Consider the following 23139-nt stretch of genomic DNA (forward strand, 5'->3'; position numbering starts at 1 on the left):
TGCCAAATGTCTATCCAGCACTTCATCCAGCCGCCAACAACACCCAGACACAAACGGGCGAGCACATTTTCACAGAACCATGCACGTACACAGTGTGGAGCGTGTCTCTTAGTAACACTCCTCATTTTTCTCTTGTCAAACAAAAATGGAAAACAACAACAACGAAAATATGGATAGGACAAAGGATCAGCAGCTTGAAGCGATGAAGCACCAACAGAACAGGGGTTTATCGGGCAACGCAGGTGAGGGGAAGCCAGGTGTTTAATCGCATCGCGTGTGTGTAACCTTGAGCTTCTCGTCCTAATTTGTATGACAGGAAAAGCTCCGCCAGTTTCTGTACGCCGGGATTAGGCCTGCCAACCGACGCCGTGCGAAGGAATTACTGTGTGAAGGATTACTGACAAGTTCACGGAGGGGACTCCAGCAGGATGGCTCAGCATCTGTGATGTGTGTGCATGTGTGTGTGAGAGAGAGATGGGAGAGGGGGAGAGAGAGAGAAAGAAAGGGGGAGACAGAGTGGGAGAGAGAGGGAGAGAGAAAGGGAGAGAGAGAGATGGGAGAGAGAGAGGGGAGAGAGATGGGAGAGGGGGAGAGAGAGTGAAAGAAAGGGGGAGACAGAGGGAGAGAGAAAGGGAGAGAGAGAGATGGGAGAGGGGAGAGAGGGGAGAGAGAGAAGAAAGGGGAGACAGAGGGGGAGAGAAAGGGAGAGAGAGAGATGGGAGAGGGGGAGAGGGAGAGAGAGAGAGTAGAGAGGGGGAGAGAGAGGGAGAGGTGAGGGAGGGGACAGAAAGAAAGAAAGGGGGAGACAGAGGGGAGAGAGGGAGAGGGGACGGGAGACAGAGAGAGAGAGGGACAGGGGAGAGGGGGAGAGAGAGATAGAGAGAGGGAAGGAGAGAGAATAAGAGAGAGAGGGAAAGAGAGAGGCAGAGAGAAAGGGGAGAGAGAGATGGGAGAGGGGAGAGAGGGGGAGAGAGAGAGGGAGAGAGAGTAAGAAAGAGAGAAAGAGAGGGAGAGAGACAGAATAAGAGAGAGAGACAGAGACAGAAGGGCATCGCCTGCTCACTTCTTCTAGCAGGGGTTGTAAAAGTGCAGCAGGATGTGTGTCGGATGTCAGGGGGTTAGAGACACGGCAGATCTAATCTCATTGGCTGTCTGCTGCCCACCGCACTTATGAGGTCACTGGGGAAATCGCTTCAATCCGAAGGCCGCTTGTTGAGAGGGGGAAGATGGAGGGGTTCCAGGACAGGATTCACAAGACCCAGCATCCAGTGTCCACTTGTAAAGAAGAGAAGAGAGAGAGAGAGAGATAAAGAGAGAAAGAGAGAAGAGAGAGAGAGGAGGAGAGGGGAGGGAGGGAGGGGGACAGAGGGGGTTCCAGGACAGGATTCACAAGACCCAGCATCCAGTGTCCACTTGTAAAGAAGAGAAGAGAGAGGAGAGAGAGATAAAGAGAGAAAGAGAGAGAGAGAGAGAGAGAGAGCGGGAGGGAGGGGGAGGGGGAGAGAGAGGGGGTTCCAGGACAAGATTCACAAGACCCAGCAACCAGTGTCCACTTGTAAAGAAGAGAAGAGAGAGATAAAGAGAGAGAGAGAGAGAGGGAGGGAGGGGGTGCGAGGTTGGAAAGTAAAGTGACACGGCAACATGTCACTTGAAAGAGGAGAGCGAGAGTAGAAAGAGAAAGAGAGGAGAGGGAGGGAAGGAGGGATGAGTGTGGAAATAGAGAGTGACAGGGAAGACTGACACATATAGATGACATGATAGAGAGAGTGAACAAATAATGACTAAAGAAGGAGGGAGGACAAGAACAGAGAGTACAAAAAGCCCCACCCCAAAAATAACTGAGAACAACACAAATAATGAAAAGAATGTACATGCAATACAAGACCAAAAGCCTCCCTCACACAAACAAGCCGACAAACAAAACATACAGCCACTACACCAACACCTCACTAACACAACCAACACACACATCCCACTACCACACTCCACACACACACTCCCACACACACACACATCTCCACTACACACACACGCACACACACAGCCCAAGCGCTGCTCTCATTCTTGGCAGCAGTTTACAGGGATCATGGGAAGATTGCAGATGCACTGGTGAGAATCAGAGTCTACCTGCTGCTCTGCAGGCATTGGGCAAACGTGAAATCAGGATGGGAGTGTATGCCCCTGTCTCCTCCAAGGCCCAGCTGGGGTCCTCAGATTTGCCTGTTCAAATATCACATTTATTGATTCTTTCTTGCTCTCCTGTTCACGGCAAAGCATGCCAATAATAATAATAATACTAATAATAATACTTTTCGACTGAAAGGCAGCATCAAATATTATTATTTGTTGCATCCCAATGTTTTAAACTGATAATTTTCTAATTTCCCCTAAATTGGCTCAAAGGAGTTTTTTTCTCTTTATTTTTGATTCCTTCTGTGATGCGTCCTTGTGTAGCGACCTGCTTGCAACCTGTGCAAAAAGAGATTGACAGATAAATAATTTGATTGATTGACGGGATGACTGGTTGATTGATTATCTGAACTCATTGACAGCAGCTGAGTGCAATCGCAGATGAAGCGGAGCAAGTCCTCAGCATGGTGCCTCCAAACGACTCCTCCTCCGGGATAGGAGAATGAAGAAAATTCGCTCCCTTCTCTCGCTTTGGCTGCATCACCGGCTTCCTAAAATGACTTTAATAAGGTAATATAACCGCTGCTGCATCGGCTTTTATGATCAATTATATGCCAAGCGCGTGAAGGAGAGTGCCGCACGCGCCGAGGCCGTTTTCCCGACGTGCCCCGCTTTCTCCGACGTGTTAACAGAAAGTAAATGTGCAGTGAATAACCACGGTTAAATGGCGTTGGGAGTACGCGAAGGATAAGATCGGAGCCGCGTTTCTTTCCTCTCTTCAATTAATCTGATGCGTTAATAAAAAGGTAATGGTGCAGTAAACATCCTGGTTTTACGTTTCACACGTCACCCTGCTGGGCAACATTACGTGGCTGTTTTGTGAGTGCGAAGCGATGCGACGCCGCCGTCCTGGAACCACTCGACTCCGAAATTTCGAGCGTGTGGGGTTGAAATGGCCGAGAAAATAGACATGCTGTTTAGTCGATGGTGATATCTGGAGTTGCGGTTTGTGCTCGGAAACCGAACTCTTGTCGCTGGCAGGGAAAAAAAAAAAAAATCCAATTTGAGAAAGCACTTGGGAATTGTACAGCCAGCAGCACCTCACCCTTCAAGAGCAGATCACCTATCACCTAAAAATATATATAATAAATTAAACTCGCTGATGAAACCAACTGGATGTACCTCTTATGCCAAATAAGCTTCATGCGCTATTTTTAATGTAGAAATTAGCCGTATTTTATATGTTCAACTGCAAGCAAGATAATGGTTCGTAATTGTTTTGATTAAATAAGGTATGCAGAAAATGGAGATCGGACCGCTATGTAACACACCAATAAATGTACTACGGCCCGGTAGCTTTAATCTTATCCAGTCGTGTTACTCAAGCACACATTCTCGCACTGGGTTTTCTAATTTAAGACCTCTAGCTGCCATTTAAAGAACAGAAATTTAAAGCAGTTTTAATGAAGCACTCGGATGAGCTTGAAGATTTGCACTTTAAGAACAATCAAATAAATGATGATAATTAGGTCTACAGTTGTTCCGCCATAATTTAACTAAATCAACCCAGGAATGACTAACTGAACAGGGGCTCACACTAGTGATTATTCAGTGGCACTGTAAGGTTTTATTTATTTATTTTTAAGTTTTTGAATGCAAATTTAATCATCCTCCAAATTAGAAACATTCTTCTGCGAGTACAAGAGAGACTCAGACTATACTAACCCCCCAAAATAAATAAATAAATAAATAAATAAAGATTGAAGCAAATGAGGACAGAGCTCCGCCGCCTTGGAAATCCCAATGCCAGTTCCTCCACTGAGCGCGTTCTCGCGAATAGGGCAGAGCGCGTGGACTCCCTTCTCCAGTGTGAATAACCGGCGGGCGAACTCAGTTACGTGACTGAGGTCCCCGGGCTTTTGAGCCGTTGCCGCGTATCGAACAACAAGCGTGTGACGGGAGTCTGCGGCGAGTGCGTTACGTCTGTCATCCCGCCCGTCGCTTTAATCGCCCTCTCCGGCAATCGGAAGTGCTTGTTTTTTTTTTTGCCTCAGGAATGGGTGGTATGTGTTCTGCAAGAGAACCAAAAAAAAAAAGGAAAAACAAAGAAGAGATGGGATTTCCCATGTTTCTTCAGTTTTGTCCCTCGAAACCACCCCTCTCTCTCTCTCTCCCCCCCCTTCCGCCATCCTTCCTGCACTCCCAATAAGAAACGAAAATGCCCCCATTCTGTCTTGTCATCCTTGGGGAAAGACTGCAACAGAAGAGAGAGTGAAAGAGCATTTGCTGGCATCAGCAGTTTCCTGTGAGCTGTAATATTTTTTGAGCCCAGTGTTTGAAGGGGCATCTAGGGACCAGACCCCAGCCCCCTCCCCCTTTACCGCCCCCGCACCCCCCACCCCCTTCCTCTACCTCAAGCTCCACCTCAATAGCAATAGCAAACTGCACATGGAAGCAAAGACGCGTGATATTGGTACTATTAGTGCGGAAAAGATAGGGGTAATCAAAGTAAATGTAGCTAAAATGTCAGACACCAGGGCTTGTTAAGCACATGGACATCCCCCCACCCCCCCACCTATGGAACATAAGTCTGATTATGAGGTCACAGGGGAACCAGCTCCCAGCCCAGAGGGAATGTTCTCCCAATGTTCCTGGTATGTTTTGTCGATGTTATAACATTGCCGCTGCATGGCAGCAACATTGCGAGAGTGTTTTCTTTTCTGTCTCGGCTGGGAGGGTGGGAAGCTCCCTGTCTGGAGGGTCAGAGTGTACAGTTTCTGTTTCCACCGATTACCCTGGGCTAAATTCATTAACCCGGTCGTTCCTAGCGTCCGACTCCTTAGCCATGTTTATTGATAAGCCCACGAATGCCGGTGAAGGCGTGTCCTTAACATCCCAATACAAAAACGGTTTACTGTCGTCTGATCCACTAATGACTCGGCATTGGTGCATGCGGCTAATTGGCTGATTGCATCGGTGCGTATGGCTAATTGGCTTATTGAGCGATGGCTGATCGGTGGAACCAGAAGACCAGAAACGGAGACGGCCAGCCGCAAACGGGATTTCCGTCCCATTGTCCGCGGGGGGGGGGTGAGGGATGAAAAGGAGACGTGATTGCGTGACGTGCTGCCCCCCCGCCAGGGGCTGCTCACAGCGGGAGTCCGTTGCGGTTTCTCAGCCTGCATCTCGTTTTCAAAAAAAAAAAGAAGAAGAAAAATAAGAATAAAAAAAAGGTTTAATTTGCGTGGCTGAAAAAAAAAAAAAACCCACGGCTATTTTACAAAATCCCGTAAAAAATTAAAAAAAGGCGTCCGTGCCTAATCGTTTGGAGGCTCAGCACCGCCTCGTCTGTGGAGCTGGCCTCGGGGCGCGAGGGTAACAAAAGAGGAGAAATAATCGTAATTATCCTCAGACTTTCGGTCTGCTCATTAAGCTCCCCCACCCCCACACACACACACACACACACACTGTTAAACAATAAGGGCGAGGAGTGTGATATGGGAGCGTTTCCCTGAGGCCCACTCACCTGGCTGGAATTACGCAGGCGTGCCTCGGCATCGCCGCAGTTCCGCTCTGAAGCACCAGGGGGCGAGAGAGAGAACAGATAGCAGGCAGGGTGGATTGTGGGTATTGGAGTTGATTAGGGTCAGTTTTTTTTTTTTTTTGTTTCTGCGAGCTTTAATGAAACCGGGTGGTCTGAGCCCTTTGTATCTCTGGTGAATCGAGCAAATTGAAATTTACTGCAGGTTTATTATTGATCTTATTGTGATTATTATGATTATTTTATTATTTTTATTTCAGTGCCAAGAACATTGGGCAATTTCAAGCATTTGTTCACATTTAATTTTTAATCAGTTTAGCGGGTTTATAGTCGCTGTTACTGCGAGTATTGCACAAACTGAATCTAAATCAGTGCATTCCTGATGTAGACACACATGCTCATAGGGCTATGCTATACATCAGCATGTTTATCCTCTGAAGGTCTGGCAGTTCGTTTTTGTCCCCTGTAAGGGACATGAGTACCTCATCTTAATCTCAAGAAGCATATGGGGTATTCTGCCGCGCTGAAACCTGCTCCACGAGGAGCGTTCGATAGATATAAAATAAACGACATTTTAGAAAATATTTTTTTTTTACCGCAGCACGTTTTGTCATTTCGAGATCCGCCAAAAAATTTAAATACTCTGACCTGTTTTTCTGGCTGATCTCAGGGGGGCATGTCAGGTACACACGTCACGTTTAATCCTGGAAAAAAAGCAACGAATCCTCTGGCTCCTAAAATATTAAAAAAACAAGAGTAGAGTAAAAGAGTAAAAATCACTCAACTTTTTTTTCTCCCCCACCCCTAAACTTTTTGCACCACTTCACCGCTGCAGGTGTGTTTGTCTCCGCGGATTAGAAATTATCCTCGTTAATTAGGAATTTTCTCCCGGAATTTGACACGGCGGCTGGGCAGGCCGGGAGCGTTGGTGCGGGAGCGGGAGCGAAGATGGACGCCTCCCAGCTTTGGGCTGCCATCGGGCACCCCTGTCTCTACCCAGAGCCCCCCCTTTTCGGGGGAACTGGCGCGGGCACGGGGCCCAAAGCACAGCTGAGGCTGATTTTGACTGGTAATCAGCCCTGGTTGGAGCTGCTCATTGGCTGTATACAGCTTTTTTTTCCTTCCCGCCCAAACTTGGCAGTGCCAGCTGTGCCAGGGAAGGCTAGGAGCAGGAGGATGGCACCGGGGCCCGGCTCCCGGGAAGCCAATCCTCCATTGTTATTCCGCAGACTTCTGGAAGCTTCCGCTGTTTGCCTCGCCCAGTGAAGGCTGAGACTCAGCCAGGACTGCAGTGAGCAGCAAGCTGTCAGGCTGCTGGGGAGCTTTGCTGTTCTGTTTAGTTTCAGTTTATCTGGTCGTTTCCTAGTTTTTTTTATTCCTGCTCCCTCCTTTTTCCTTCCTCCTTTCCATCCATCTGTTAGCTATACCTGGTTGTCCAGTTCACTGTCGCAGGATGGTGGGTGGGGTGGGGTGGGGTGGTTGTGGGGATTGGGGGGGGGGGGGGGGGGGGTTTGGAGCCAATCCCAGCCTGCATTGGATACCCCTGGACATAGTGGCAGTCTGTTGCAGGGTGAATGCGTATGTCTACAACACACACACACACACACACACACCCACACACACAGAAAGACACACACAGACACTTGACCCGGAAGTGTTAGGGCAGTGGCAGGAAACTGGAGTGTCCAGACCCTCTTTCTTGCGATGCCACAGGCCCTCACCACTCCTCTATTGTGCCGCCCTTCTCTTTTTCTGTGACTGACTTTTTAAATACGGATGCACACAAACAAAAGCAGCAGCAAACACAAAAAAATAACACAACCCCCCCCCCTTCTCCTCCCTGCCCCCCTCAAGGGTCATGAACCTTTTTCTCACTTCATGTTCTTTCTGCTTTTCTTCTCTTCAAGGCACAACCCTTGGCTGATCCACAGACTCATCTCAATTCAATTTCTCTCTCTCTCTCTCCTTTTTCCTCCCCCCCCCCCTTTCCCCGTTCATATTATTGGCTTTATTTACACAACAAATGCAATTTGCTGTATTTGCCAAAGCACATAAATCAAAAAGAGCAGCACGTCCAATAGCGGGACGAACTGCGGAGGGTGGCGGCCCATTGCGATGATAATGTGATGATATGGTGTCGGTAAACGATAATGTTGTTGATTATATCTCACTGTTCTACCACACGGCCCTCTCTCATCTGGCTGCCGTGAGGTTTACACGCCAACTTCTGTCAACGCCAGGCAGTGAGTTGGATCCGGAGCAGTTTTAAGGGTGTCCAAGGGAATTCAACAACCCTCCCCCCCCCGCCCCCCATTTTTTTTTTTGTTGGCATACAGACGGGTAGGGCTCAAAATATTTATGGATATGTGCTGTCAATCTCTCTAATTGTGTCCTGGGTTTACCTGAGGGAGTTTTTCCTTTGCACCTTGTACTATATTCCTGATAAATTCTGCGAGTAAGACCCCCCCCCCCCCATTAAAAAGGTGTCGGGGGTATAAATGCTTTAAATGTGTCCGCGCTAGGTTAGCGGTGCCAAAACAACGTTTCAACCTGTAAAGGCCTTTGTCAGTCAGGGCAGCTAGACACCGAAAGAAGACCTTTGCAGATGTGGAAACACTGCATGCACCATTAAACCCGAGAATCTTTAACACGGCGTGCAGGCGGTGTCTGTCTCTCCTCACTATTAATACCCTGTCACACTTCACAGCAGTCCTTAGTTCTCTGCTCTCCGGAGACGCCCCCCCCCCACACCCCCACCCTACCAAAAACACCATTACTCCATGTCCTTCAAGGAGGGGACAGGATAATGAAATCGCTTTGAGTACCAGGGGTGGATAGAAGCGACCCGCTGCCTCCTCCCTGGAGACGGTCGAAACGTGTCCCGTCGCCAGGGAGACGAAGCCCTGCGCATGACGGACCTGCGGGGGGAACCAGAGGGGAGAAAGCCCCTCCCCTTCTCCTGTCTCTTTCTGGGAGTCAGGAAGTTTATCTGCAGAAACCAGTGTGCATAATTCAGACCGGTTTTTTGGGGGCAGATGCACCAAGGGGTGTCTGCTCTTAAAACTTTCTGGGGGGAAAAAAAAAAGTGACCCCTGGATGCCTTTATCTGACCCCCACCCACCCCCCATTTCAAAAAGTGCCTCAAACCAGAAGCTGATAAGAGGACAAGACTCACCCCCCAGCCAGCAAAGTGTCCTTTGCCAATGGCGAGCACAGTTCCTGTCTTATCTCATGTACTTCATAGAATCATATTACAGAGAGAGAGAGAGGGAGAGAGAGAGAGAGAGTCAGAGAAAGTTTGAATGATAGAGAAAGGGGGCAGAACAAGAAGGAAAGAGTCAAATGGAGGGAAAAAGAGAGAGAGAGATCCGTGAAAGTTCCAACCCCAAATCCTGCCTGGCCAATCCGTGAGCGAGCGAGCGAGCGAGAGAGAGAGAGAGAGAGCGGGCGGGCGTGGACGGGATTCCTCGTCCTGGAGACGCGTGACTGCAGATGGCGGCGTGGCGGGTGGCGGTCGGGCGCTTCTTATCGCTGTCTCCTCAGAGCGCCGCTGACATTCAACCACAGACTCCCAAAAAATAAAAAATAAATAAAAAACGCGCTCCAGGCACATTTGGCAGCTGTCAGAAAATGACAAGTCAAGTTTTTTTTTTTTCCCCTTTTCTTTTTTTTTTTCTTTCATAAAGCTTCGTCTGTACTTTGTACTCAGAGACAGACAGTAATACCCCCCAAGCCCACTCCACCCCCCATTTCCATGTTGTAGGGCTAGAGTGGACATCTTGGTTTGATTCATGTTGTTTTGTGGGTTCTTTTCCAGTGTATTCCTCTGTTGAACTGACCCAGGCCATCGAAGCCTTGCCTGTCACTGATGCAGACCAACTTACGAGCAAACTGTTTAGTACAGTTGTACATGCATCTACAGTGGGTAAGGGGCCAGCCTGGTTCCAGCTCTACTGTGGGAAAGGGGTATAATGAGCCAGCCTGGTTCTGGCTCTACAGTGGGAAAGGGCTATAATGAGCCAGCCTGGTTCCAGCTCTACAGTGGGAAAGGGCTATAATGAGCCAGCTGGTTCCAGCTCTCAGTGGGAAAGGGCTATAATGAGCCAGCCTGGTTCCAGCTCTACAGTGGAAAAGGGTAAACCAGCCTGGTTCCAGCTCTACAGTGGGAAAGGGCTATAATGAGCCAGCCTGGTTCCAGCTCTACAGTGGGAAAGGGCTATAATGAGCCAGCCTGGTTCCAGCTCTACAGTGGGAAAGGGCTATAATGAGCCAGCCTGGTTCCAGCTCTACAGTGGGAAAGGGCTATAATGAGCCAGCCTGGTTCCAGCTCTACAGTGGGAAAGGGCTATAATGAGCCAGCCTGGTTCCAGCTCTACAGTGGGAAAGGGCATAATGAGATGTTAGCCAAGTAAGGGTCAATGGCCAGCCTGTTCCGGCTCTACAGTGGGAAAGGGCTATAATGAGCCAGCCTGGTTCCAGCTCTACAGTGGGGAAGGGCTATAATGAGCCAGCCTGGTTCCAGCTCTACAGTGGGAAAGGCTTAAAGCAGCTGGTCTCACTCAATGAAGCTAAATGCACCTGGTTCCAGCTCTACAGTGGAAAGGGTAAATGAGCCAGCCTGGTTCCGTACCTAGGCAGCTGTCAGCTCACTGAAGCAAACAGGTCGCCGTGAAAGGCAATGAGCTTAGCTCTATAAGTTTACTGGTCCAGCCAAGTAAGCTATAGAGCAGGCAGCTACAGTGCTATTGGATGTTACCAGGAGGTATGCAGTCGCCAGGGACTGCTATTTTAAAGCTGTAAGCATCTTGTGTCGGATTATGGGGAAGCTGTATGCTAATTAGGCGTAAATGGTAATACATAAGCGCACTTTTCCTACCGTAAATGATCTTTAAAACGGGCTTGGGAGGAAAAAAAAAACCCCCTTGCAAAACTTCAATTATAGCAACAATGCATACTTTGTGAACAACATGCCCCAAATTTAATGAGAAGCTATGTGTAGTGCGCTTCACGAACCCGATGTCCTGCCGAAAACAATGCCGGCTGAAATTGGCTGAGCTTATTATTATTGTTCTGTGACCTTAAAAGCACATTCACTCCGAGCAGCGTTCCGTCTTTATTGAGAGCGAGCGTAAGTACCCTCGGGACTTTGCTCATATGTTTTTACAAAATTCAATCGGGGGGAAGGAAAAAAAAAAAAAGGGATTCAATTCAATTGTTCCCGTCCTCCCTGACCTGGTGTATTGTTTTTTTTATTTTTTATTTTTTTTGTGGTTTTGGTATTTTTGGGCTGGTCTTAAGACGAACGACCCAATGTACGAAACGCATCACGGCGCCGATTCCCTCTCCCCGTCTAACCCGAAATTTGGAACGATCCAGCTCGCCATTCTGCTGAATAGGAAATTGACCAAAGGTAGCAGATCGTTGTGACTAATTTAAAAAGAACACGGGGAGAACGCTTCTTATGAACCGATAAAGGTAGACTGGAAGCGTCTCACCTGGACCGAGGCTCACGCAGACGTAACTCTTACCTGTGCGCACTGGGGACTGCGTCTCGAGTGCCATCTCCCCGCGCACTCCATTCAAATCAATGCGTCATCGGAAAAGCGGTCGCATCCAGCTGTTTACCGTTATCACATGACCACACAAATCCACAAACAAATAGAACACTCGGCGATATGACAATTGTATCCAAAAAATATGAACATAATTTGGAATTGTGGTCTATATATACTGTAATATATGTAACGTTTATTGATAATGTAGCATATTGTAAAAATGTTACCGTATGGATACTGTACAAATACATGTTACCATAGATTTAGTGGCAATAATTTATGTAATTGTAATATATGATACACGTTTGCCATGTATGGGCACTTGCCTGTTTTTCATATGTAATATCAAAATATTGGTTGGATCAACACACACACACATCATTTTTCAGATAAGGCTATGATAACATGTTGGAATGTTCTGCATGAGGAGGAAATTTCCCCCATTAGCCAAACTGAAAAAATATAAAATATAATCAGAGAGCACCTGCGGGGCGGATGCGCCATGACAACTGTTCCCACGGAGACCGGGAATTCACCGGGCCTAAACAAACAAACATGGCCTACTTTCCTGGCTTCCGGCAAGCTAATCATTCTCTCACCTCTCAACTCGTTACCCCTTGTTTGCCTTCGTAACGTCGTGACAATTATGTTTTAGCATCGCTTGAATCCTCGGAAACAACACAGGCTTTGTCTGGAAAGCGTTGCCGCAGGGAGCGTGCACATTTCTGACAGATTCCAGGTCTCGTTATCGCTCTCTGTGTGTGTGTAGGTACGCAGACCTGACGCTATCGAGGGCCGTGTAATAAACAGATAGCGCACACGTGATTATGCACGTGGGAGAAATGGGAACGTATTTATAGCGGCTGTGGGTAATATTATCCTCTCCATACACCGCACTGTGCAGTTTTTTTATTTTTTTTAACTTTTATTATTATGGCAGTTTGGTTTATTGCAGTAGCACTCAAATTTTCAGCAAATAACTTGGCGCATTATACTTACATAACATTTCATATTAAAATTAAAATTTCATCATATATATATATATATATTTCCGTTATTCAGCTCAGAAGCAGCAATAAGGTATGGGTTTTAATATGTATGATTTAGCCACATCACGCACAGGTTTAGAGATGGGCTTCAGCGATAAAGAAACCTAGAATATAAATCTGTCTCTCTCAGTGTAGATAAAATATTTCTAATGCTGCTTTGTTGTTTTTGCAGAAATGCATTTTGGGTGTTTTTGTTTTAAGTTCAATGGAGCCATTATATTTGCGCTGACAATTTATACTGTTTTTTTTTTTTTGGTCACACCATGCTTTATCACCCCCACCCCCCCCCCACCGCCCGTTCTCCCTGGTTTTTATGCATGTAGTGAATAAATTATACCCATATTCAGAATAAAATCGGCGCAGATAAATTCTTATATTAGGCCCATAAGTCATAGAGATTTGAAAAATAAAACTCGGGCCTCGATCATCAGTTCTGCCGCACTTGTGGGAGGGGAAGCAGTTTTAATAGATCCATTCATTTTCTATGCCCGCTTATTCCTGGGCAGGGTTGCGGGGGGTGCCGGAGCCTATCCCAGCATGCATTGGGCGAGAGGCAGGAATACACCCTGGATTGCTGGGCAGGGTTGCGGGAGGTGCTGGAGCCTATCCCAGCATGCATTGGGCGAGAGGCAGGAATACACCCTGGATTGCTGGGCAGGGTTGCAGGAGATGCTGGAGCCTATCCCAGCATGCATTGGGCGAGAGGCAGGAATACGCCCTGGATTGCTGGGCAGGGTCGCGGGGGGTGCCGGAGCCTATCCCAGCATGCATTGGGCGAGAGGCAGGCATACACCCTGGATTGCTGGGCAGGGTTGCAGGAGATGCTGGAGCCTATCCCAGCATGCATTAGGGGGAGAGGCTGAAATAGGCCCTGGACAGTTCGCCAGTCCACACGTCTGTCCCTCACACACTCATACTCTCCAGTTAACCTAACCTGCATGTCTTTGGGCTGCGGGAGGAAACCGGAGTACCCGGAGGAAACCCCAGGTGGACACGGGGAGAACATGCAAACTCCACACAGACAGGGACCCGGCTGGGACTCGAGTTGCCAAGGCGACAGCATTACCCACCGCGCCGCTGTGCTGCTTGTCTGATAGATCACTGGCAGTTATTTAGAACGATATACTCCGGATTTAAAGGCTAACAGGGTGTAAGGCACAGCGACCGCTCGCCCTTTATCATAAAGAGGCTGGCTTTGTATGCCGCTGACCGCTCCATAATGGCCTGTTTTAGTTTGTGTGAACGCAGTTCAGTCGTGGCAGTGCCCCGTTTTTATTTTGACAGACGACAGACTGAACAACATGTCGGCTGTCATTTTTGACAGCCTTTCACGAGGAACGCAGAGAGACATTTTTCTGTTTTCTTTTTTTTTTTTTTTTTTTTTGAACACTTTACACTTTTCGCTGTTACCCGAGGTACTGCGATGCTGGAATAAGATGCAGCGTTGCAGGTGGGAGACAGGTTTGCCCTCCGTGGCGTTTTAATAATAAAACGTAAGATGGGATTAAAATTGGACGGTGCTTTAACGATACTTAACAGATACTTCAGCTTCGGCTCTTTCCTGTGAACGTACTGCACGGCTGTGGAGAAGCAGGACGCGACATTTTTATGATCACAGAGAAATGGTAAATGGACTACATTTATATAGCGCTTTTATCCAAAGCGCTTTACAGTTGATGCCTCTCATTCACCCATTCACACACACACACACACTCACACACCAACGGTGAAAGGCTGCCATGCAAGGTACCAATCAGCTCATTGGAAGCAATTAGGGGTTAGGTGTCTTGCCCAAGGACACTTCGACATGCCCAGGGCAGGGGATCGAACTGGCAACCCTCCGACTGCCAGACAACCACTCTTACCTCCTGAGCTATATCAGGAGGTAAGAGAATTTCATAAAGGCTATTTTCCATTAATTTTTCATGGCCTTTTTTTGTCGCTCAGTGTCCGAATCCTGATTGCGTTTCGCTTCAGAACAAATTTGGTTTATGTAAATTGTTATGTAAATGTTCATTGTCCTTGTGAAGTTTGTCAGAATGCTTAAGAGGTGCGCTGAATTTGTAATGCCCCCGAAAGACCTTTTTCCGATGACGCGTCTCGCTTTCCGTTTCTCAAATGCTGTTCGGCCGTCAACTCTTCAGGAGACGAAGAGTGCGATCGCGTTCTTTGCGCTCGAATGTAGAGGTTCCGGATTGGGCGGGGTTCCGCGCTCGTAAAACTGTCACTCATCAGGCTCGGTGTGCGAATGAACGCGAATGCCTTCCTCAGCAGTACCTCGGGAATGAAACCCGCAACCCCCCCGGTTTGTAATGCTGTGTCTTTAAGCGCTGTGCCACACTTGTACTCTTTTTTTTTTTTCTTTTCTCTCTCTCTTTTTTTGTTTTGTGGCCTCCTGGCTTCACGTGTGATCTATGCGCGCTGCCCGAGCCCCACGCGGAACAGCCTGATTGATTCTCGCGAGTTGTTAATTATAGCCCGCCCGCGTCTCTGTAATGGATGGTAACTGTGTCCTTAATGCCTTTTAAATTGTATCGTCCTTAATGTCTTTTCCTGAATTCACATTCCTCCTTTTTTCATATACGTATATATATATATATATATATATATATCTTTTAAAAACCTGATCTAATTTCATTTCTCTTTACCTTTCCTTACCCCCTGGGGAGCTAGCATGGTGCACCCAATTAATCTTACTTCATGAAAACTAGCTGAAACCTACGCTACAAGGGACATTCAATTAAAAAAAATTAAAATTTTCACTGCGAAAACGTCAAACGCTTAAATGTTTTTTTTTCTGCTGGGTTTAAGGAGGTTAAGTTCAGGCTCGGGGCCATGGTAACGGCCGATAGGGGATTGGGTGGGGGGGGGGGGGGGGGGGGGGGGGGCTCGGAACTCGTGCTTGAGGGCTGGGGTCTGGGGTCCCACGCGGGGTGCAGGTTGAGGAGGTACTTTAACTTCCGAGAACGCACATAACCGAAAAAAGAAAAGAGCTGCTTTGAAATGCCACTTTGACCTGGAGTCAATTTGACTTCAACTTCCAAAAAAAAAAAAAAAAAAATATATATACATATATACGTATGTATATAGTCTTATATTTATATATGATTATATTTACAGGTCATAGTGTTATCATACACCCACTGTGTGACAGCCTGTTTGTAATTAGCCCGATTATATAAAAAGTGAAGATCGAGTGATTTATTGGTTGGCTTCTTCACAAAATGCTTTAGTTTCATTTGGGCAGATCTGAGGACTTTGCGAGTTGTTCTCGTGAAGAAGCGAGCGCATTCGCGTGTAATTATAGACCCCATGTGCCGTGGGTCTGGTTCCAGCCCCTCTCTTGAGATCTCTTTTTGAAAGCGTTTGTTTTGGTTTCAAAAAATTTTGTGTATTGAAACTGATTTTTTAATACCGTGTAGGTTTGGCTCGTTTACCATTCGCTTTTGTCTTTGAACCGTTTGAATTTGGCAGTTAATGGTTGGGTCCCGATGACCAGGTGTGCAGGCTTTCAATTTTCAGGGTTTATTTTTGGCTGCGGATCTATCGAATAATCAATACGGCATGCGATATCGTTCGAGAAATCTTTTCCACAGCGCGTTGCGGAAAATTAAAGAATTATGCGTCTGAGAATCGATGTGACGGATCGATTTAAAATTCCATAAATTAACATGAAATGTTCTTTCTTTGTAACATGGATATCTGTTTCCGACATAATGTGGCATTAAGATAATAAATCATCCCTCATTAGACGTGTAAAAGCCCCCTAATTAAAAACAATTAACAGGTTTTTATAATTCAGGAATTGCAATTAGGGCTGGAGTGAAAATCAGCGTGTAGTTTTTGTGGGTACGCCAGGCCTGTTGATGAGAAATCACTGCCCTAACCGGTCTGATACTGAGTGCAGTTAATGCAAGATTTCATAACTTATGTGTTAAACGCTGCGTTATTCTTTTAGAATTTCTTAATTCATTGAGGCCACTCAATGCCTTATAAAATTTCCTTTGAAACATATCATTACACGTGGATAATGATTTATAATTATGAACGATTAATGGTAATTATGAACCAAAATACTTTGTTTGATTTAAAATAAAAAATAAAAAAAACTGGATGAGCACACTTTTTCTTTAAGGCACCACACTGTGGTGCATGGGGGAGTCTCACGTTCGTGGATCGAATCCGGACCGCACCAATGCCAACTCCAAAGAGCAGTGGGCCGTTGGGAGGGTTCAGTTGGTTAGGTATTCATCGCATTTCATCGCTATTTAGTGGAGCCCCCCTCCCTCCCCTTCCCCCCCCCACCCCGCTGGTCGATCAGGCACTGACGGACTGCATGTTGAAGTCGCACGTGAAAGGTCCTCCTCTGACTCCACTCTGAGAGCTTATCTGTGGTCTGCAGTGTGAAAAGTAGCAGCCCCCTGCACCACATGTTGGAGAATGGCAGTTGTCGGCGGGGGGGTTCCTGTATGAATGCGGCAGTGGTTGTGCACAGTTGGCCAGGTCAAATTGGGGGGGGGGGGGGGACTGGACATGATCAGCCCTGAGCTGGAAATAAAAAAAAAAAACAGATTAACAACAGAGGTGTGTAGATCAAAGGAATAACAATAAGAGAACTCGAGAAAGATGTGCTTCAAATTTTCAAATATTTTTGTTTTGTTTTTGTATTTTTCCCTAAAAAGATCAATCTGGAGACTGCTTAAACTAGCCATAATTCCCTTTAACTGAGAACTCATTGTTCTTTTTTTGGATAAACTGCCGCAAACAAACTCGATAACGGCCGCACTGCAAATAAAAGCACTGCTCTGTGTTCCTGTGTCCCCGTGATAGCGTTTCAGTTTGGAGCAGAAAGGTCGCCAACAGCACTTCACCGGTAAGAAGCAGAGGGAGCAGAAATGAATGGAATCTTCTCGTTATCAAAAACAGATTTTTAAAAAGTTGATGGGATGTTTTATGAATGTAACTGTCCTGTTGAAGGCATCGAATGTGTTGTTTTTCTCTTTTCTCCCCCCCCCCCCCCGCCTCAGGGTCATCTCTGGCCTGCGGGTCTACATTAATCAGTTTCTTCTCTGAATTTGCGCGGCCCGTCGTAATTTTTTCATTCGTCTACGGACGTTAGTAATTCGTTCCCCTCGGACACGGCTCTGACAACAGCGAAGGCCGCGTGTTATCTGGCGATTGCCTGAAAACACAGAAAAAAAAATCAAACAATGAGTAGTAGGTGGAAAAACAGAAACCGCTGGTATCCTAGTAACCGGATTCAAGACCGAGCCGAGTTCCGTGACATCACGCCTTTTTGAATTGTACTGTCTTCCGCTGTCGTCGAGGCAAACCCTTCACATCTGGCAGAATGTTCAAATTGGCTCTCACGGGTTAAGGTGCAGTGGCCTTTGCTAAGTGACTGTTGATGTTGCAGAGGTGTGTGTGTGTGTGTGTGATAGAAGGCATGACTTACACCATACATATGCAGTAGTGCTATTCCCGTCAAGAGGGGCCTCTTAATCCTATTCTGAAGGAAAAGAAAAAAGCTATTTTAAATCTGATATCTGGGGGTGTGTAGGGACAACACCCACAGTATATATGACCTGTATCTGTGCCGGACGTCGTGTATGAACGAGAACAAACCGGCAGTTTCCTTGCCTCGTTCGCACTGGCATCGGCTGCTGTGTTTTCAAACTGTGATTCAGCAGTGATTCAGCGCTGACGCACCATGAATCGCAAAATTTAACAACGTTATTATTTGTCAAGGCTGTGTTTTTTTTAACAAGCAGCGTTAACCTAGATGGTCTAAAGGATTATCCGACTGGCCTACATTTTATGTCTCTCCATACTATTGCTAGCTCTAGCTCGTGTGTTGCCAGAAGAGGGGCAGGTGTACGTTCCTCCATCAGCTGTGCTAGAGTACTACCTGTACAGTACAGTACAGGTAGTACTCTAGCACAGGTGCTGGAGGAACAGGCAGCTCTCTGCAATCTTTATTGACCTCAGACAATTTTATTTTCAATTGCTAACGGTTAGAAAGCAAAACAACAGGTCACTGTTAGGGTTGCCAGATTTAGGATTTGTTTAATGCCGGACAGCATGCACAGATGGAGGCGGGATAGGGGAGGGTTAGCTACCAAAACGGATCATGGGGGGGGTGTGGGGTGGGGGAGGTGGGGGCTGTGGTTGAGACGTGAACTCATTGCAAACCGACTAACCGAACCTGTGCGAATAATTCGAAAACCGGATATTCCAGTCGAAAAAACCGAGCATCTGGCAACCCTAGTCAGTGCTGGCCAGCCAGCCAACCAAGCAAACAATCTCCTTCTATTCTTCTCCCTCTCTAGTGTTCCCTCCCGGAAATTTTCCCTGGACGTGCACGGCACAATACAAAGGCCGAGATACCTAAAAGTGGACCTCAAAACACTTCTTCTGACTTCAGAGCTGAGAAGCCCCTGCTGATTTTTTTGTAACAGTCAAGTCGTCCTTGGGCAGTTTTTTGCGAGCGTACATCGTTTAGCCGACGCTTTTAGCCAAAGTGGTTTTTTTTTTGGGAAAGTGATCCACGTAGCTGGCAGGGCGACGGTGGCTAGAGCTGGAGATAGAGAGGGGGCGACGTGAAGAGCGCCGGCACTGCCGGGGCGGCCTCGGAACCGACGCGATACGAAAAGAACGAGGTGGTTGGCTCCAGCGCCTACCGGTCGGTTATGTAATAAGCTGCAGGCCAGTCGCCAGTCGGGCCTATCGGTGTAAATAAGCTGCAGGTCTGCGCAGTCGGGGTATCTCTCTCCCTCAGGTTGTAGTGTGTGTGTGCGTTTGCGTGTTTGAGTGTGTGTGTGTGTGTGTCTAAGTGTGCATATCTTAGTGTGTGCGTATGCATTGATGTGTGTGAGTGAGTGTGTGTATATGTGCGTGTGTGTGGGTGTGTGAGTGTGTGCACGAGAGTGTGACTGTGTGTGCGTGTGTGTGCACTGATATGCGTGAGTGTATGAGTATGCGAGTGTATGAGTGTGCGAGTGCGCGAGTGTGTGTCTGCCTGCGCATTAGCCCTCTTCTCCATTAGGACCTCGGTGATACAACCCCATTAGAAATGGCGCCCATTTAGAAATATAAAATGATCATAACATTGAAATTTAAGGCAAATTACACAAATTTTAATTTGAATCATTTGCTGGAATGGTTTCTTGCATTAGCCCGCTCTTGAGTTATTGCTTTAAACAGGCTCTCGTTTGAACTATACATCATGTTAATAACCGATCGTCAAATGAGCTGTAAGTGGATCTCGTAACAACGCTATCTATTTCCGTGGCATTATAATGACTGCTAGGGACGAGATGCTACCCTGTTTGAATTGCCAAAGATTAAAATATGCCAAACTCTTAATGTCGTGAAGATAGTCAATAGTTGCAGAGAAAAAGCTTGGGATGTTTTCCACCCCCCCCCCCCCAAAAAAAAAAGTCATGACGTCTGTGAAGGGGTACAATCGAAAGCATTTGGTTTGTAAGGGAGGGGGGAGGGGGGGGGGTGCAGGGGGTTTGTGATTGTAATAACAGATGGGTGGGTGGCAGAGATTTGCAATTTCAGATAAGGTAAACGGGGGGGGGGGGCATGGTTGAGATCACAGTCTCAATAACTGTGTAATTATTGAAATGTTCTCAGATGGGAAACAAATGTAATTATAAATTGTTGGACCCACCCTCCTATCACCCCCAATGCATGCTGTTGATGTCTCCCAGTTGTCAGTGAATTCAGTGGGTTGTCTCTTTTTGATAGCCTCCATAAAGCTATATAAGTCAAAAGTGCATGCAGCGCAATTAAAAAAGTAATGACACCTATATTAAAATATACTTTTAGACATAAATAATGCATTACATTCAGAAAGCCTGTGTGAAAACAAAAGCACGGCAATGGTTTGCCTTGCAATTTTCATCTATCACAAAACGTATCCAATTGGGAACTGAAAACAATTTGTGTTGGGGTGTGGGGAGTGGGGGGGGGGGGGGTGGATTTGAATATGAATAATTTTAACATGAACGCTGGGGGAAGTGAGTTCAGCTTGAGATAAATTCACCATTTACCATTCATCAAATCTTGGCACGTCCAGCCCAAACGATTTATCTGAATTTTTCTCCCCTCGAAAAAAACCACTCAAGTCCCATTTAAATAACTTGCAACAGAGATATTTTTCTTTCTCATTAAAAACAAAAATACTTTGTTATGACATGCAATAATACATGATGCATTAGATAATGTTTTTTTCAGAGGGAAACCACAGAAAGGAAATGATTATAGCTTACATATTGAGATGCATTACTTCCTGCAATGGAACCCAGGCTAACCAATGGGACTAATCTGAGAGACTCTTCCAGAACATGATCTTCAGTTCTGCCATCCTGCTTTTGTCTGATTAGTTTAATTAACAATCAAGCAATTCAGTGGCGGAGTAAACTCTCTCTCTGTCCACTCTTTCAATACAAATATGGTGCAATCAGTTCACTAGCCTTTGGTGCACTTGGAAAAAGCTTGCGTGATATGCATTTCACAAGGTGATTTACCCCCGAGTTAAAGCCATGTCTTTGAACTGCCTCTTTGTTTATGCTAGGAACCTGCCTGGTAATGATGGCATTACACTGATATGTAAATATGTATTCTTATTCAAGTTCTGCAGCTTGATATGGACAAAAAGTACAACCAGCTGAGATATGGAAGAAAAGTAGCCTTCCTGTTTTTTTTTACGTAAGTGAAACTCCTTGCTGTCCATGGGTACATGTTGCAGAGCAGACGTTTGTATTACTGAAATGAGGCAAGATTCCAGAACCTTGTTCATTTCAAGATTCCAAAGCACTGTTTATTTGAAGATACCGAAGCTTTATTTATTTCAAGATTCCGCAGCATTGTTATGTCAGAGATTCCAGAGCTCTGTTTATTTCGAGGTTCCGCCGCGTTGCTATATTCGAGATTCCACGGCTCTGTTGGTTTCAGGATTCCGCAGCATCGCTTGGTTCAAGATCCCCGAGCTCTATTCATTTCAAAATTCCAGAGCTCCGTCTCTTTCTACGCCGGGGAATTACCTCAGCCGCACACGGACCGACTTGGAGGAGAGATCGCGGATGCGATGAGAAGCGCCGGGGTGAAATGAGCGGAGGGGCGTTTAATGAGACCGTAGCCTGAGAGATATACAGCGTGCGACCGGGCGGCGGGAATTTGAGGTTAGGCCGGGCGCGTTAACCATCCACCCCCACCCCCCCCACCCCACCCCACCCCACCCCACCCCCCTCCCCATCCCTCGTTAAGCGACGCTGTCAGGGAGTGGCCCCAGCAGGATTGTGGGTAATATAACGCTGATACGCGGTGTTTTATGGAGGCGATAAGGCCCGGTGACGGCCGGCGTGGCGGCGGGGAGAGTTACGACGGGCTCGCCGCGCGGCAGAGGACAGCAGGCTAAGCAGACTCTCCGCTGGGAGAGAGCGATCCGCCTCTCTCTCTCTCTCCCCGACCTTTTCCTGTGACCCCTCTGCCTTTTATTACACTTGTAAATCCGGCCCGGAGTCAGCGGGAAATAAAGGCCGGTGAAAAATGTCCGAGATAACGGGGGGCGGGGGGGCGGGGGCTCTGCGCGGAAGTGCGGGTCACTCTCCAAATAAATGTCCCCTCGAGGGGAATCCGGTTTCCCCTCGCTCGCCCCAGACACCGAATTTGTCTCCCCGGTATCTCGTGTCTGTTTCCATTTTTTTTTTTTTATTTATTTATTTATTTATTTATTTATTTATTTATTTGTGTCTGCCGGCTGCTGTAGGAGCAGCAGAAGGGCAGATAAAAACGTGCTTGCCTGTGTGAGTTCTGCAGGGAAATGCAGCGCTGTGATTGGACGCATCCGTAAATGAATCCACCTTGAATGATTTATGAAGTTAACGGAACGGAAGCTCGCGCTGGAGTTCAGCTCAGAACTCCTTTTTCAGTCATCGTCCTTTTCATTTATTTATTTATTTATTTATTTTTTTTAACCGGGGTTAGTCTCAGTTCGATCAGAAGTTCCACTTTGCACTAGGGAGAAACCTGGAAGGAATAGTTTATCCAACAAGACAATGCGTACAGTGGGGTGACCCCGAAATGGTGCTTTTTTACAGGGTGTGTGGGAACTGTGTATGAATGAGCCCCTCTCTGAGTAGTACCATGGTGAAAAAAAAAAAAACTGCCCTTGTAACCCAAAGGTTGCAGGTTTGATTCCCAGGTCGAACACTGCCGCTGTACCCTTGAATTAGGGTGCCAACCCTGCACTGCTTCAGTATATACCCATGCTGTTATAATTATGTCTGTGTGAAAATGCAGGAAAGGTGTGTAAGGCTCTAAATCTGCGAAATGCCTGTAATGTATGTGGCCCAGATAGATGTCCTTAGAGTCGCACTGCAAACACATTGACAGACGTTGTCTCATATCAGGCACCTTGAATAATGGCATATATACTGTATATATACTGTCCATATATACACGTGCCATATACATTGTAAGCAGAGGCGTACCTCGGAACTCTCGGCCCCCTGAAGGAACATTGCTCTGGGGGCCCCCCTTTAAAATTTTTGTGGGCTCTCTCCAGCTGTGCCTCCCCCCCCCGCCCAAGACACATCTCAGCCCACTAGCGACGGTCCTGCATATCAGTATATTTCTTTTTTTTTTTTTTTTTTTAGCGTGGATGGATACATGGCTCCAGATGTGTGGTCAGACACGTGGATAGCCAGCATTGAGTGATCAGAGACCAGGCGACGCCCGTACCGGACCCCACCGGACTGCGTCGACCGGGCCGTTAATAAACCATGACGAGGGTTCGTGGCGATATGGCGGAGCTCGCGCGGGCGCCGCGCTTCCTGAATAATGCAGAGCGTCT

At 46.9% G+C, this 23139-nt stretch overlaps 1 pseudogene; it reads left to right on the plus strand.

The window, feature by feature from the left end:
* The first annotated feature begins 2523 nt into the window (after positions 1 to 2523).
* Positions 2524 to 23139, plus strand: part of LOC135258196 (SLIT and NTRK-like protein 3) — a 90696-nt pseudogene continuing 70080 nt past the window's right edge.

This window comes from Anguilla rostrata, chromosome 6 (genome assembly GCF_018555375.3).
Source record: "Anguilla rostrata isolate EN2019 chromosome 6, ASM1855537v3, whole genome shotgun sequence".
Classification (NCBI taxonomy): Eukaryota; Metazoa; Chordata; class Actinopteri; order Anguilliformes; family Anguillidae; genus Anguilla; species Anguilla rostrata.